This window comes from Nomascus leucogenys, chromosome 6, assembly GCF_006542625.1.
Source record: "Nomascus leucogenys isolate Asia chromosome 6, Asia_NLE_v1, whole genome shotgun sequence".
NCBI lineage: Eukaryota > Metazoa > Chordata > Mammalia > Primates > Hylobatidae > Nomascus > Nomascus leucogenys.
Window position 1 is genome coordinate 108906797 of NC_044386.1, and position 13636 is coordinate 108920432.

Genomic DNA, 13636 nt, shown 5'->3' on the forward strand with positions numbered 1-13636 from the left:
TGCCTGTAATCCCAGCTACTCCGGAGGCTGAGGCAGGAGAAATGCTTGAACCCAGAAGGTGGAGGTTGCAGTGAGCCGAGATCGTGCCATTGCACTCCAACCTGGGCGGCAAGAACAAGAATCCGTCTCAAAAAAAAAAAAAAAACAAAAACAGGAGCCTGTTAGGATACCTTCCCTACAGTACTGAAATGTTAACTGTGCTTGATCTTAGGTAATGGGGCAGGAAGTTGTTTTTCCTTCCTTTATCTTGCTACCTAGCTGGATTTTCTACATTTTCTTTAATGAGTTTGTGCTACTTTTTGTAATGGAGGAAATAAACAACCGTAATAGAATGCTGCCAGAGAAGACAATTGAAAGGAACTTTTGGTTCTGTTCAGAAAGGGCAGGCCTGCTGCTAGGAGCTGCAGGGGACAGACAGCGGATGGGGCAGGGGGATTTCTGGCAGAGGCTGAAATGGAAGGTGGGACCTGTGGCCAGTGTGGTGGGGGCGGGGCAGTCTCTGCCTTTCAGACCTGGGAGGGAACTGTGTGCATGAGCTTTGCCAGGGAGGGAGGTAGCTTTTAGCTGGTACAAGATAGGCTGAAGAGTTCGTAAACAAGTGCCTGGCTACTCAAAGTAAGTTTAGGTCCTTTGGCCAGGACTAATTCTTTTTTTTTTTTTTTTTTTTTTGGGACAGAGTCTCGCTCTGTCGCCCAGGCTGGATGGAGTGCAGTGGCGCGTTCTCGGCTCACTGCAAGCTCCGCCTTCCGGGTTCACGCCATTCTCCTGCCTCAGCCTCCGGAGTAGCTGGGACTACAGGCGCTCGCCACGCCTGGCTAATTTTTTGTATTTTTAGTAGAGACGGGGTTTCACCGTATTAATCAGGATGGTCTCGATCTCCTGACCTTATGATCCGCCTGCCTCGGCCTCCCAAAGTGCTGGGATTACAGGCAATGAGCCACCGCGCCCGGCCAGGCCCGGACTAATTCTATCCCAGGCTACCGAGAAACGGGGATGCTAAGTCCCTGCCGCTGGTCTTTGAAAAATGACAATGGAAGATGCGCTGGAAGATTGGAGAGGGTCAAAACGCCATTCCCTTTCCTGAAAGGAAGGCAACAGAAATTTCAAACACTGGGGCAGAGGGCTAAGCAAGATTAAAGGGATGACTCAGGACCCCGTAGAAAAGGATGTGACAATTCATGGGAGCTAGAATGGGTCACCCACTGCAGCCCCAGACCAACCTCAGCTTGTGATGTGAGGCACACAGATCCTAGATTCAGCAGGTCTCCTAACAGACTTATTGTTTGCAGCCAAGATGGAGAAATATGGAGTAGATACTAGAACGGTCAGGTCAAATGATAGCCCCTAAATCAGTGGACTGATGCCAAGGTGAGGCAGGTCTCTAAGGCCATGTCAGAAGGCTCTGTTCGCCCCGTTGTCCAGGTTGGAGTGCAGTGGCATGGTAACTGCTCACTGCAGCCTCAGCCTCTAGGTTCAAGGGATCCTCCCACTTCACCCTCCTGAGTAGCTGGGACTATAGGCACCATCACACCTGACTAATATTTTTTTTTTTTTTTGAGACGGAGTCTCACTCTGTCCCCCAGGCTGGGGTGCAGTGGCGCGGTCTCAGCTCACTGCAACCTCCGCCTCCCAGGTTCACGCCATTCTCCTGCCTCAGCCTCCCGAGTAGCTGGGACTACAGGCGCCCGCCAACACGCCCGGCTAATTTTTTTGTATTTTTGGTAGAGACGGAGTTTCACCGTGTTAGCCAGGATGGTCTCGATCTCCTAACCTGTGATCCGCCCGCCTCAGCCTCCCGAAGTGCTGGGATTATAGGCGTGAGCCACCACGCCCGGCCACACCTGACTAATTTTTAAATTTTTTTTAGAGACGGAGTCTCACTGTGTGCCCAGGCTGGTCTTGAATGCCCTGGGCTCAAACAATTCTCCCACCTTGGCCTCCTAATCCACAGGGATTACAGGCATGTACCATTATGCCCGGTTAGTTTGTTTTTTGTTTTTGTTTTTGTTTTTGTTTTGTACAGACAGGGTCTCGCCATGTTGCTTAGGCCTCAAACTCCTGATCTCAAGTGATCCTCCTGCCTTGGCCCCCCAGAGCGCTGGGATTACAGGCGCGCACTACCCTACCTGGCCCTAGTTCTGTTCAGAAGCCAGATTACAGAATCTAAATGGGTCATCCAGTGACTAGCCAAATCCAAACAGGTACAAGTCCAAAAGCTGAGATCATCGCTGACAGCAGAATCTCTCCCAGAGAATTGGTGGTGAGCCATTCCAGAGGCAGTGGGTGGGCAACTGCCCAGGGCTATATTCAGTCCTCATGGCCATGGGAGGGGGCTGCATCCTGAGTGTTTAAAAGTCCTGATGGAATCCAGATGTAGGGATGAATGATGCTAAGGAGGTGGAACTTGGCATGGTAATGTGGCTGCCTTGGGCTCTCTTGACCTGATGTCTTTAGCTATTTGGTCCATCTGATTGTCTTTAGTTGAGTTTCTTATTCACTGAACAGCTTTGTAGGTCCTTTGAGTATTTCCAAATTGTGTGCCAATTGCATTTTCCACTGTAAATGAATCAACTGGCCTTCTGTTTGTGTTTTGAAAAATTGCAAGTAACGACTGGACAGTCCCAATGGAATCCCTCAATCTCCCCCATGCAACATTCCTCACTAATGAACTTCCTGGCCTGAGAGGTGGTTAAAAATAGTTGCCTCTTGCCCTCAAGCTACACTGCTTCAGGTATTGCATTTCATAATCCATGCCCTCTATACTGAACCTTGTGACCAGGACAAGCTTCCAGGGCAGTCACAGTCAGAGTGGACAGCTGTCACCTGTAGTTGGCTGCAGCCCTATCAATGAGTAGGGCCTGCACCAACCGTGCTCAAGTGTTCTCTGCGGAGAGTGAGCAGCATACCTGGCTTCGTGAGTTGGGGACCCTTGTGGCTCTGGGGATCCAAAGGACTTGGTTTCTCCCTTGGAAGATAGAGGCAGGGGTAGGACCAGGGCATAAGCAGTTGTGCTAGTAAGGTGTACTCTGATGCCCCCCTGGTACAGTCTGAAGGCTGCAGGAGTTGAAAGAGGTGCGCAGGTGGGCCAAGTATCCCTAGCAGTGGTTTCTATTTGTGGCAGCCAAATGGTGAGAGCAAGAAGGTGGAGAGGACTGCAGAACCTTTGCAAAGGCAAACCAGTGAGAGTAAGTGCCAGGTGGGCCACAGTGCCTTGGGGGATGTAATGGTTGTATCTCCAGAGATGAGTAGATGCTGGCTTCCTATTTAACATCAATCCAGTCCCCCAAACGACTGCATCAGTGGGCCTGGCATTCTTCCAGACTCCTCTCAAACCATGATTCCAGCAAGCGCCCTGCCATCAGCCTTACTCCCACGCTCATTACTGGCTCTCAGCACATGTATGTTTCGTTTACACTGTGCTGCTGTTTTGTAATTGTTTGCAAGTTGTGTCATATGTGTATGTTGTGTCTAAAGTGGATAGAAGCCCCTGAGATCAGGATCTAGTCTTTTTGAATCATCATCCTCCTCCACAACCACCACCACCAACAATAACTGGCACCGAACACAGGGCATTATGTAATGCGGACAAAAATGCTTGTAAATGAGTTCATGTCACAGACATGTTTGCCCCCACTGTAAACACACACTGTAGAGGTGAAAGGCTTTGTTTCCAAGGCTCAGGAACATGGAGAGAGGAGCCCTCTACCTTTGCGGTTCATTCAACAGACTAGGGATCTACTTGCCCTCATAGGGCTCTTAGAATAAGGAAAAAAAACCAGAAGGCATGTGCTGCAACCTCACAGAACATATTTAGCTGGGAAGATTCTTCATGGAGTTGGCAAATCATTTTTTTTTTTTTTAGACGGATTCTCACTCTGTCGCCCAGGCTGGAGTGCAATGGCACGATCTTGGCTCACTGCAACCTCTACCTCCCAGGTTCGAGCAAGCAATTCTCCCATCTCAGCCTCTGGAGTAGCTGGGACTACAGGCCACACCAACACTCCCGGCTAATTTTTGTATTTTTAGTAAAGACGGGGTTTCACCATGTTAGCCAGGCTAATCTCACACTCCTGACCTCAGGTGATCCACCCACCTCGGCCTCCCAAACTGCTGGGATTACAGGCGTGAGCCACCGTGCCTGGCCGGAACTGGCAAATAATTAAAACAATTTTCAGACATCCCATCCTCCCAACTTCACAGTTAAGTGTTAAAAGAAATTAGGCCAGGCCAGGCACAGTGGCTCATACTTGTAATCCCAGCACTTTGGGAGGCTGAGGCGGGCAGATCACGAGGTCAGGAGTTCGAGACCAGCCTGGCCAACATAGTGAAACCCCATCTCTACTAAAAATACAAAAATTAGCCAGGCATGGTAGTGCACGCCTGTAGTCCCAGCTACTTGGGAGGCTGAGGCAGAAGAATTGCTTGAACCCGGGAGGCAGAGGTTACGGTGAGCTGAGATTATGCCACTGCACTCCAGCGTGGACAACAGAGCAAGAATCCATCTCAAAAAAAAAGAAAAGAAAAAAAAAAAGAAATTAAGCTGGGTGTGGTGGCTCATGCCTGTAATCCCAGCATTTTGGAAGGCTGAGGCAGGTGGATCACCTGAGGTCAGGAGTTCGAGAGCAGCCTGGCCAACATGGTGAAACCCTGTCCCTACTAAAAATACAAAAATTAGCTGGGCATGGTGGCAGATGCCTGTAGTCCCAGCTATTCGGGAGGCTAAGGCAGAAGAATCACTTGAACCGGGGAGATGGAGGTTGCAGTGAGCCAAAATTGTGCCCATTGTACTCAGGTCGGGGTGACAGAGAAAAACTCCCTCTCAAAAAGGAAGGAAGGAAGGAAGGAGGGATGGAGGGAGGGAGGGAGGGAAGAAAAGAGAAGAAAGAAGAGAAGAGAAGAGGAAAGGAGAGGAGAGGAGAGGAGAGGAGAGGAGAGGAGAGGAGAGGAGAGGAGAGGGGAGAGAAATTAGAGGCGGGATGTGGTGGCTGTTGCCTGTAATCCCAGCACTTTGAGAGGCCTAGGCGAGAGGATCAATTGAGGTCAGGAGTTTGAGACCAGCCTGGCCAACATGGTGAAACCCCGTCTCTACTAAAAATACAAAAATTAGCCTGGTGTGTGCACACCTGCAGTCCTAGCTACTCAGGAGACTGAGGTAGGAGAATCGCTTGAACTCAGGAGGTGGAGGTTGCAGTGAGCTCAGATTGTGTCACTGCACTCCAGCCTGGGCAACAAGAGTGAAACTCTGTCTCAAAAAATAAATAAAAATAAAGGAAATTAGAGTCAGAAACATTTGCTTTGGTTTTGGCAAATCCAAAACAGCTTTTTCTTTTTCTTTCTTTCTTCTTTTTTTTTTTGAGATGGAGTCTCACTCTGTCACCCAGGCTGGATTGCAGTGATGCAATCTTGGCTCACTGCAACCATTGCCACCCGGGTTCAAGCAATTCTCCTGCCTCAGCCTCCCGAGTAGCTGGGATTACAGGCACCTGCCACCATGCCTGGCTAATTTTTGTATTTTTAGTGGTCTTGAACTCCCGACCTCGTGGCCAGGCTGGTCTTGAACTCCTGACCTCGTGATCCACCCACCTCAGCCTGCCAAAGTGTTGGGATTACAGGCGTGAGCCACCGCACCTGGCCCAAAACAGCTTTTTCAAAAATTCTTTACTGTGAGATTCTTTGAGATATCAACCTGTATAACTTAAATGACCTATTGATATTCTCGGCTTTTCAGAAATGTATTTTCTTGAAAGAATGAATGAAGGAAGGAAGGAAGGAAGGAAGGAAAAGGAAAGAAAGAGAAAGAAAGAGGGAAGGAAGGAAGGAAAAGGAAAGAAAGAAAGAGAAAGAAAGAAAGAGAAGGAAGGAAGGAAGGAAAGAAGGAAAGAAGGAAAGAAAGAAGGAAAGAAAGGAAGAGTGCAAAGTCTCCAAAAAGGCCAACGTGCTGCGTGGCTCCTGGCCACGAGGGGGCATGGTCTCCCTAGTCCTAGGCTAAGGAATCAAGGATGGGGACCCTAGCTGTGTCCAGCCTCAGCCTAGTGGAGCTGGGAGGAATGCCCTCTTGGCCAAGGTCCAGGAGTTCCAGGAGACTCCAGACCTCTTTTCATGTACTAGCAACTCCCCGCAGCAGAGTGTATGGCTGGGATGTAGAAAGCCACGAGCACTCTAGGCTAAAGAGGAAGTCATGTTTAAATTACAGACTGAGCAGGAGTGCTGTGCTGGCAGCTTTGCCCAGGAGCCAGCAGGGCGGGTGGTGTCTGGGGCATGACCTTGGGTGGCCGTGGTGCTGGTTAGGGTGCTGGGTGGAGCCTGGCTGGCGAGGCTGGAGAGCATGGGCGTGGCAGCCACAATACAGATGGGGCCACACAGAGCCTGTGGGAGCCGCTCTGACTGGCTAGCTGCTCCCAGCCCTGCCAGCGTTGGGATTGTGTGGTGTGGTCAAGGCAAAGACCATGCTTTTCAGCAAGGTCATCTGCAGTCTGGCTTCAATCTCCCTCCCTCTGCATTACCTTTTTCAAAAGGACCTCTTCTCCAGCCCAGCTGAATGGCCTGCTCTTCCTGAAAATGACTCAAACTTTGCTTCATTGATTCATTTTTGCACTGACTTCGACACACAGCAAACACTTATTGAGCGCGTATGGTAGCCAGGCACTGTGGAAATACAGGACCTTGTCTGTGACTTCATAGACACTATAGTTTTTGTTTGTTTGTTTGTTTGTTTGTTTGTTTAACAGAGTCTCGCTCTGTTGCCCAGGCTGGGGTGCAGTGGCACGATCTCTGCTCACTGCAACCTCCACCTCTCTGGCTCTTCTGCCTCAGCCTCTCAAGTAGCTGGGACTACAGGCACGCACCACCATGCCAGGCTAATTTTTGTATTTTTAGTGGAGATGGGGATTCATCATGTTTGCCAAACTGGTTTTGAACTCCTGACCTCAAGTGACCCACCCGCCTCGGCCTCCCAAAGTGCTGGGATTACGGGCATGAGCCACCGCGCCCAGCCCATAGGCACTACAGTTTTATGCCTTTGAATCTTTATTCATGTTTTTCTATTTGTGGAAAATTCTCCTCATCCCTCTCTGCCTGGCCAGATTTTACCATCTTTCAGTGACCTCCTCCTGCCTCACCAACTCCAGGATCCCCCCTCTGATTACTCCAAAGTGAGAAAAGGGACCAGGCCCTTCTCATTCACTGTTACATCCTGAGTGACTAACAGGTGCCTGGTACAAGCAGGCGCTCAAATATATTGACAGAATGAATGAGGCAGTCTTGTCCATCTCTGACTTCACAGCCCTATTGCCCAAAACTTTCACTTCCAGTCCTGCCCATGACATTTCTCCTACTGAACTCTTGCGTTTATTACTACTCAGTGCTGGGTGGTTGGGTTAGCCAGGGCTCTGGATTTGCCAGGAACAGAAAGGAATTTATTGATTCATTGAACCACACCATGGGAGGGGCAGCAGGAACCATAGGGGTCTGGGAATACAAAGTCAGGACACTCTGCCACTCACACTGGCTTCTTTCATTGATGTCTTCATCCCCTACTACTGCAGAAAGCCTTTCGCCAGCCAGAAAATGGCTATCAGGCGGTCAGGATTCACATCCTACCAGCTTAGCAACCCAAGAAGAATAGGATTTTCCCCTCCAATTACTTTTTTTTTTTCTTTTTGAGACAAGTCTCACCCTGTTGCCCAGGCTGGAGTGCAGTGGCACAGTTATAGCTTACTGCAGCCTCGACCTCCCAGGCTCAAGTGATCCTTCTACCTCAGCCTCCCAAGTAGCTGGAACTACAGGTGTGTGCCACCATGCCTGGCTAATTTTTTTTAATTTTTTGTAGGGACGGGGGGTGGGGGGGTCTCACTATGTTACCCGGGCTGGTCTTGAACTCCTGAGCTCAGGCAATCTGCCCACCTTGGCCTCCCAAAGTGTGGGATTACAGGCGTGAGACACTACACTGGGCCTATTTTATTTATTGCTTGTTTTTTGTTTTTTTTTTTTTTGGTGGGGGGAGGGTTTTGAGATGGCATCTCACTCTGTCGCCCAGGCTGGAGTGCAGTCGCACGATCTCGGCTCATGGCAACCTCCACCTCCCAGGTTCAAGCGATTCTCCCGCCTCAGCCTCCTGAGTAGCTGGGATTACAGGCACCCACCACCACACCTCACTAATTTTCATATTTTTAGTAGAGACGAGGTTTCGGCATGTTTGCCAGACTGGTCTCAAACTCCTGACCTCAAGTGATCCACTCACCTCGGCCTCCCAAAGTGCTGGGATTACAGGCGTGAGCCACCACGCCTGGCCTTTCCCTAGACTTTACGGGAGCCTACAACAGTCCATCTTGTCCTCCTGTCACTACTGCTGCGGGTGGGGTCATTTGTCCTGTCTGAGGGTGTGGAAATAGAATCCTGGTAACCATGTTATGACTTGAGCGGTCACTTCTGGTTTTCCTTCTGAGAAAATCTTCTGAGCCCAGCTGTATGAGTAATATTGGCTTTTTGTCTCAAATGGGAAATGGCTCTAAGACCGGTTTTTCTATTTGTGTTTCTTTGTTTATTTTGGTAGAAAGCAAAGAGGGCAGTACGTAAAACGGCATCTTCCTTGGATGGTCTCAGGATCACAGCCTTCTCTAAAGAAGGATTCCTCTCCGAAGAGCTGCAGGCCTTCAACAGCCTTATTAGGTAATATTATCATACCTGTTTACTTGAGGAAACTGACGCTCAGTGGTAGTAACAAGCCCAACGTCACAGAACTATGGTGGGAGGGAGGGACGAAGACAAGACCTGTGGATTCAGATCCTGGTGCCAGAGGCTTTGCTTACATCCAGTCATTCAATCCGCACTGCAGTCTTCTGGGGTCAGAATCAGAGGACAGGTTCTATGAAGTTTACATATCTTGCCCAAGGTCACACAGCAAACAGGGTTGGGATTTGCTGATTCCAAAGCCCATACTATTTTCACTTCAGGTCACCTTTCCTCTCTGTGCTTGCGCTTCCTAATCTGTGAAATGGGAATAATAATAGTACATGCCTCTGGGTTTGTTGTGGAAGTTAATGGAATGACACATCTGGCCCGTAGTGAGCTCCTAAGTGGACGCTATTGTTGTTATCATTATAATTTTATCACGAGGCCTCCCTCTGGTCAGGAGTTGGCCACTCCCTGTTGCAGGAGAACCAGGTCCCGTGGGAGCCCTTTCGTGGCCCAGGTGCTCCTGAGGCTCAGTGCAGGTGCTGGGAAAGTTTGCAACAGGAATAAAGGGAACAAAGGCTCCAGGTGCCTGTCGATGCTTTGTCTGGCTGGAGGCCAGCTTCCTGCTGGATCAGGTTGCCCTTGGCTGTCTGGATTCATGGAGCTGACCCCTCCTCCCTGTCCCTGCCAACTGAGGGCTGAGGGCTAAGTCTGGTGACACCAAACAGGGCCCAGCATGGGCAACGTACTTCCTTTCTGGAACCCAGTACTGGGATCTCACTGGCTAAACCAGGAAACCTTGGGGCACTGAGAGAGACCTATTCTGGGTCCTCATTCCACAGTGTGGCCCCAGTGAGCCCCCTCCCAACCTCTCCTGGATGGGTAGTCTTGGGTGTAGAGGTGGCACCTGGGATCTGAGATCTGGGTTTGAATGCCAGCCCAGGATGGGGCACTGGAGTGACCTTAGGCAAGCCAGCTCTCTCTGTGTCTCAATTTTGTACTATGAAGGTTCAGGAAGTTGTGCTAGTTCATGCATAAAGCCCTCGCAAGCCCTTAAAATTCACTGCTTTCCCCAACACCGCCTATGGAGATGAACCTTTTTTTTTTTTTTTTTCCAGACGGGGTCTCCGTTGCCCAAGCTGGAGTGCAGTGGCGCGATCTCGGCTCTCTGCAACCTCTGCCTCCCGGGTTCAAGCAATTCTCCCGCCTCAGCCTACCGAGTAGCTGGGATTACAGACACACACCACCACACCTGGCTAATTTTTGTATTTTTAGTAGAGATGGGGTTTCACCACGTTGGCCAGGCTGGTCTTGAACTCCTGACCTCAGGTGATCCACCCACCTTACTTGAGGCCTCCCACAGTGTTGAAATTACAGGCGTGAGCCACTGCACTCCGCCTAGGAAATGAAACTTCAAACCCAGCAGAGGGTAATCTTTGCATAACACAAACTAGACTATGTCTCGCTTGTCCTCAAAACCTGCCACAAGCCCTGGCCTGCTCCCTTCCAACTTCTGCTGTAGCTCCCAGTCACCAGGCTTCTTTAAGTTCCTTAAATAGGACTTTGTTCCTGCCTTAGGGCTTTTGCACTCGCTGTCCCTTTGTCCTGAAACACTTTGAGCTCCAGGTCTTTCCGTTGCTGTCTTTATCACTCAGGTCTTATGCTCAGGTGTGACCTCCTCAGAGCAGCCTTCTTCTGTCACCCCTGCCTTGTCCCTCTCAACCGATATCATCCAGTTTTATATCCAGAGCATACCTCTCTCTGAAATTATCCTTTTTGTATATCCTTTTTTTTTTTTTTTTTTTTTGAGACAGAGTCTTGTACTGTCATCTGGGCTGGAAAACAATGGCACAATCTTGGCTCACTGCAACGTCCGCCTCCCAGGTTCATGTGATTCTCCTGAGTAGCTGGGATTACAGTTATATGCCACCACACCCGGCTAATTTTTTGTATTTTTTAGTACAGATGGGGTTTCACTATGTTGGTCAGGCTGGTCTCAAACTCCTGACCTTGTGATCTGCCCGCCTTGGCCTCCCAAAGTGCTGGGATTACAGGCGTGAGCCATCACACCTGCCGTGTCTCCCTTTTTGTCTGCCTCCCTCCACCAGAAGCTAAGCTCCATGAAGACAGGGAACCTGTCTGTCCTTTCTCCCTTTATCTCCCCAGAAGTGCCCAGAGCAGTGCCTGGCAGAGTAGGCACTCAGGGACTCTGTAGACTTCCCATTCTGTAAGACCCACCTTGAAGTAGGGTCTGGGCTGCCTGTGCCCATCGTTTCTCTGTGCTCTGGGGCAGTGGCCCTGGCACCGCAATGAGGCAGCTTTGTGAGCATGAAACACTGTCCATTTCCAAAATACTTTCACCTGTGGTGCCTCATTTGCACCTCCCAATAACTCCGTGAGACAGGTAGAGCAGGATCGTAAACTCCATTTCATAAATCAGAAAATCGACGTGTCCAGAGGCTTACAGGAACTTGCCTAAGGTCATATCCATCATTTGGTGCAGAACCAGGAAGAGAACTATTAGTCTTAGGAAGCTCCAGGACCTCCAGCCAGACATAGAATGCCGAAGATCCACATATCAATCCCATTTCTCCATTAGGTCATGTTATCCATGTACACATGTTGAGAATTACTGCAATGAGGGGGTACTATTCTGGTCTCTGAAATGCTTTTGAGCTCTAAATTTTTCTAGGGCTCTTGGATATATGTGATGAGACTTACCTTTACGTCTCTTCCAGGGAAACTAAAATTCTTGCCTTCTTCCTGGACTGAGAAGTCTGCCCTATTCTGCCCTATTCTGCCACAGAATCCCAGTAATGCCTCTACGGAGTACATAGCACACAGTACTTAACAGCTGGTTTCACATAGATTCAACTGCAGATGAGGTTCAGAGAGGTGAAGGGACTTGCCCACATAGGAAAATGGCAAAGGGAAGTCTAGAACTCAGCTGGTCTGACTCTAAGCACGGTGTTCCTCCCGCCATGACCACATGCATGTAAATTCACTTCCAGTTGCATGGAAGATGGAGTTCTTCAAGGCTAAATTGTTAAAACCATAATGCCATCTTTAGATGCCTTTATTAGGCTCATTAAAAGCTTATCTGGGCCGGGCGCAGTGGCTCACGCCTATAATCCCAGCACTTTGGGAGGCCGAGGCAGGTGGATCACCTAAGGTCAGGAGTTCAAGACAAGCCTGGCCAACATGGTGAAACCCTGTCTCTACTAAAAATACAAAAATTAGCCAGGGGTGGTAGCACATGCCTGTAATCCCAGTTACTCGGGAGGCTGAGGCAGGAGAATCACTTGAACCCAGGAGGCGGAGTTTGCAGGGAGCCGAGCACGTCATTGCACTCCAGCCTGGGGGACAGAGTAAGACTCCATCTCAATTAAAAAAAAAAAAAAAGTTTATCGGCCAGGAGGCCAGCCATGTTGGCTCGTGCCTGTAATCTCAGCACTTTGAGAGGCCAAAGTGAGAGGATTGCTTGAGCCCAGGAGTTTGAAACAGCCTAGGCAACATGGCAAAACCTCATCTCTACCAAAAATACAAAAATTAGCCAGGCATGGTGGTGCACACCTGTGATCCCAGCTACTCAGGAGGCTGAGGCAGGAGAATCACTTGAACCTGGGAGGTGAAGTTTGCAGTGAGCTGAGATCATGCCATTGCACTTCAGCCTGGGCAACAGAGCAAGACTCTGTCTCAAAAAAAAACAAACAAACAAAGGTTAGCATGCTGCTATAGTCCCAGCTACTCGGGAGGCTGAGGTGGGAGGATGATTTGAGCCTGGGAGGTCGAGGCTGCAGTGAGCCAAAATAACATCACTGCACTCCAGCCTGGGCAACAGAGACAGATCCTGTCTCAAAAAAAAAAAAAAACAAAAAAAACGTATTAAGTCCTTGCCATGGCCTTCTGTTAGATCTGCAGCAGGAGAGGGAGGAGACAAGAGGCACCCTTGTGATGGAATATGAGGCAGCTCCTCTAAATAAGGGCAGAAATCTATACTTATTGGTAACTTTGCAAATATGTGTCTCCGTTGTGTGCAGACACACATAGAGAAAGTCTGGAAGGATGTCCTCCAAAATGCTAACAGCAGCATCTCTGGGAATCACCTTATGGGTGATTTCATTCCCTTCTATATACTTGTCTGAAATTTTATTTTATAATGGGCAAGGATTTCCTTTATAATCAGCCTTTTTTTTTTTTTGAGACAGAGTTTAGCTCTCGTTGCCCAGGCTAGAGTGCAATGGCATGATCTCGGCTCACTGCAACCTCCACCTCCTGGGTTCAAGTGATTCTCCTGCCTCAGCCTGCCGAGTAGCTGGGATTACAGGTGTGCGCCACCAAGCCCAGCTAATTTTTTTGTATTTTTAGTAGAAACGGGTTTCACCATGTTGGTCAGGCTGGTCTTGAACTTGTGACCTCAGGTGATCCACCTCCCTCAACCTCCCAAAATGCTTGGATTACAGGCATAAGCCACTGCACCCAGCCAATAAAGCTATTTTCATTCTGAAAAAGAATTGAAAAAAGCTACTGAATAGACCAAGCATGGTGACATGGGCCTGTAGTCCCAGCAACACAGGAGGCTGTGGCAGGAGGATCACTTGAGGCCAGGGACTGGAGGCTGCAGTAAGCCATGATTATGTATGTGAATAGCCACCACACTCCAGCCTAGACAACATAGTGAGACCCTATCTTACGAAATAGGAAGGAAGGAAGACCACTGAATAGAAATAAAAGAATGGGAAGAAGTCCTGATACATGTGTCTAATGTTTTCAGTCAGATCACTCTGGGGATGCAGACGGAATCTGTGTCACCCATTAATGGACCCTTTACTTGGGGGGCATTCAAAATATGAAGGTAATGAGGACTAAGTAGACATCTTCCAACGAATGACACAGAAATTATAAACCTCTTGGCAGTCTCTTTGAACAACTCTCATCTTTCTCAGGATCGTAATGATTCATG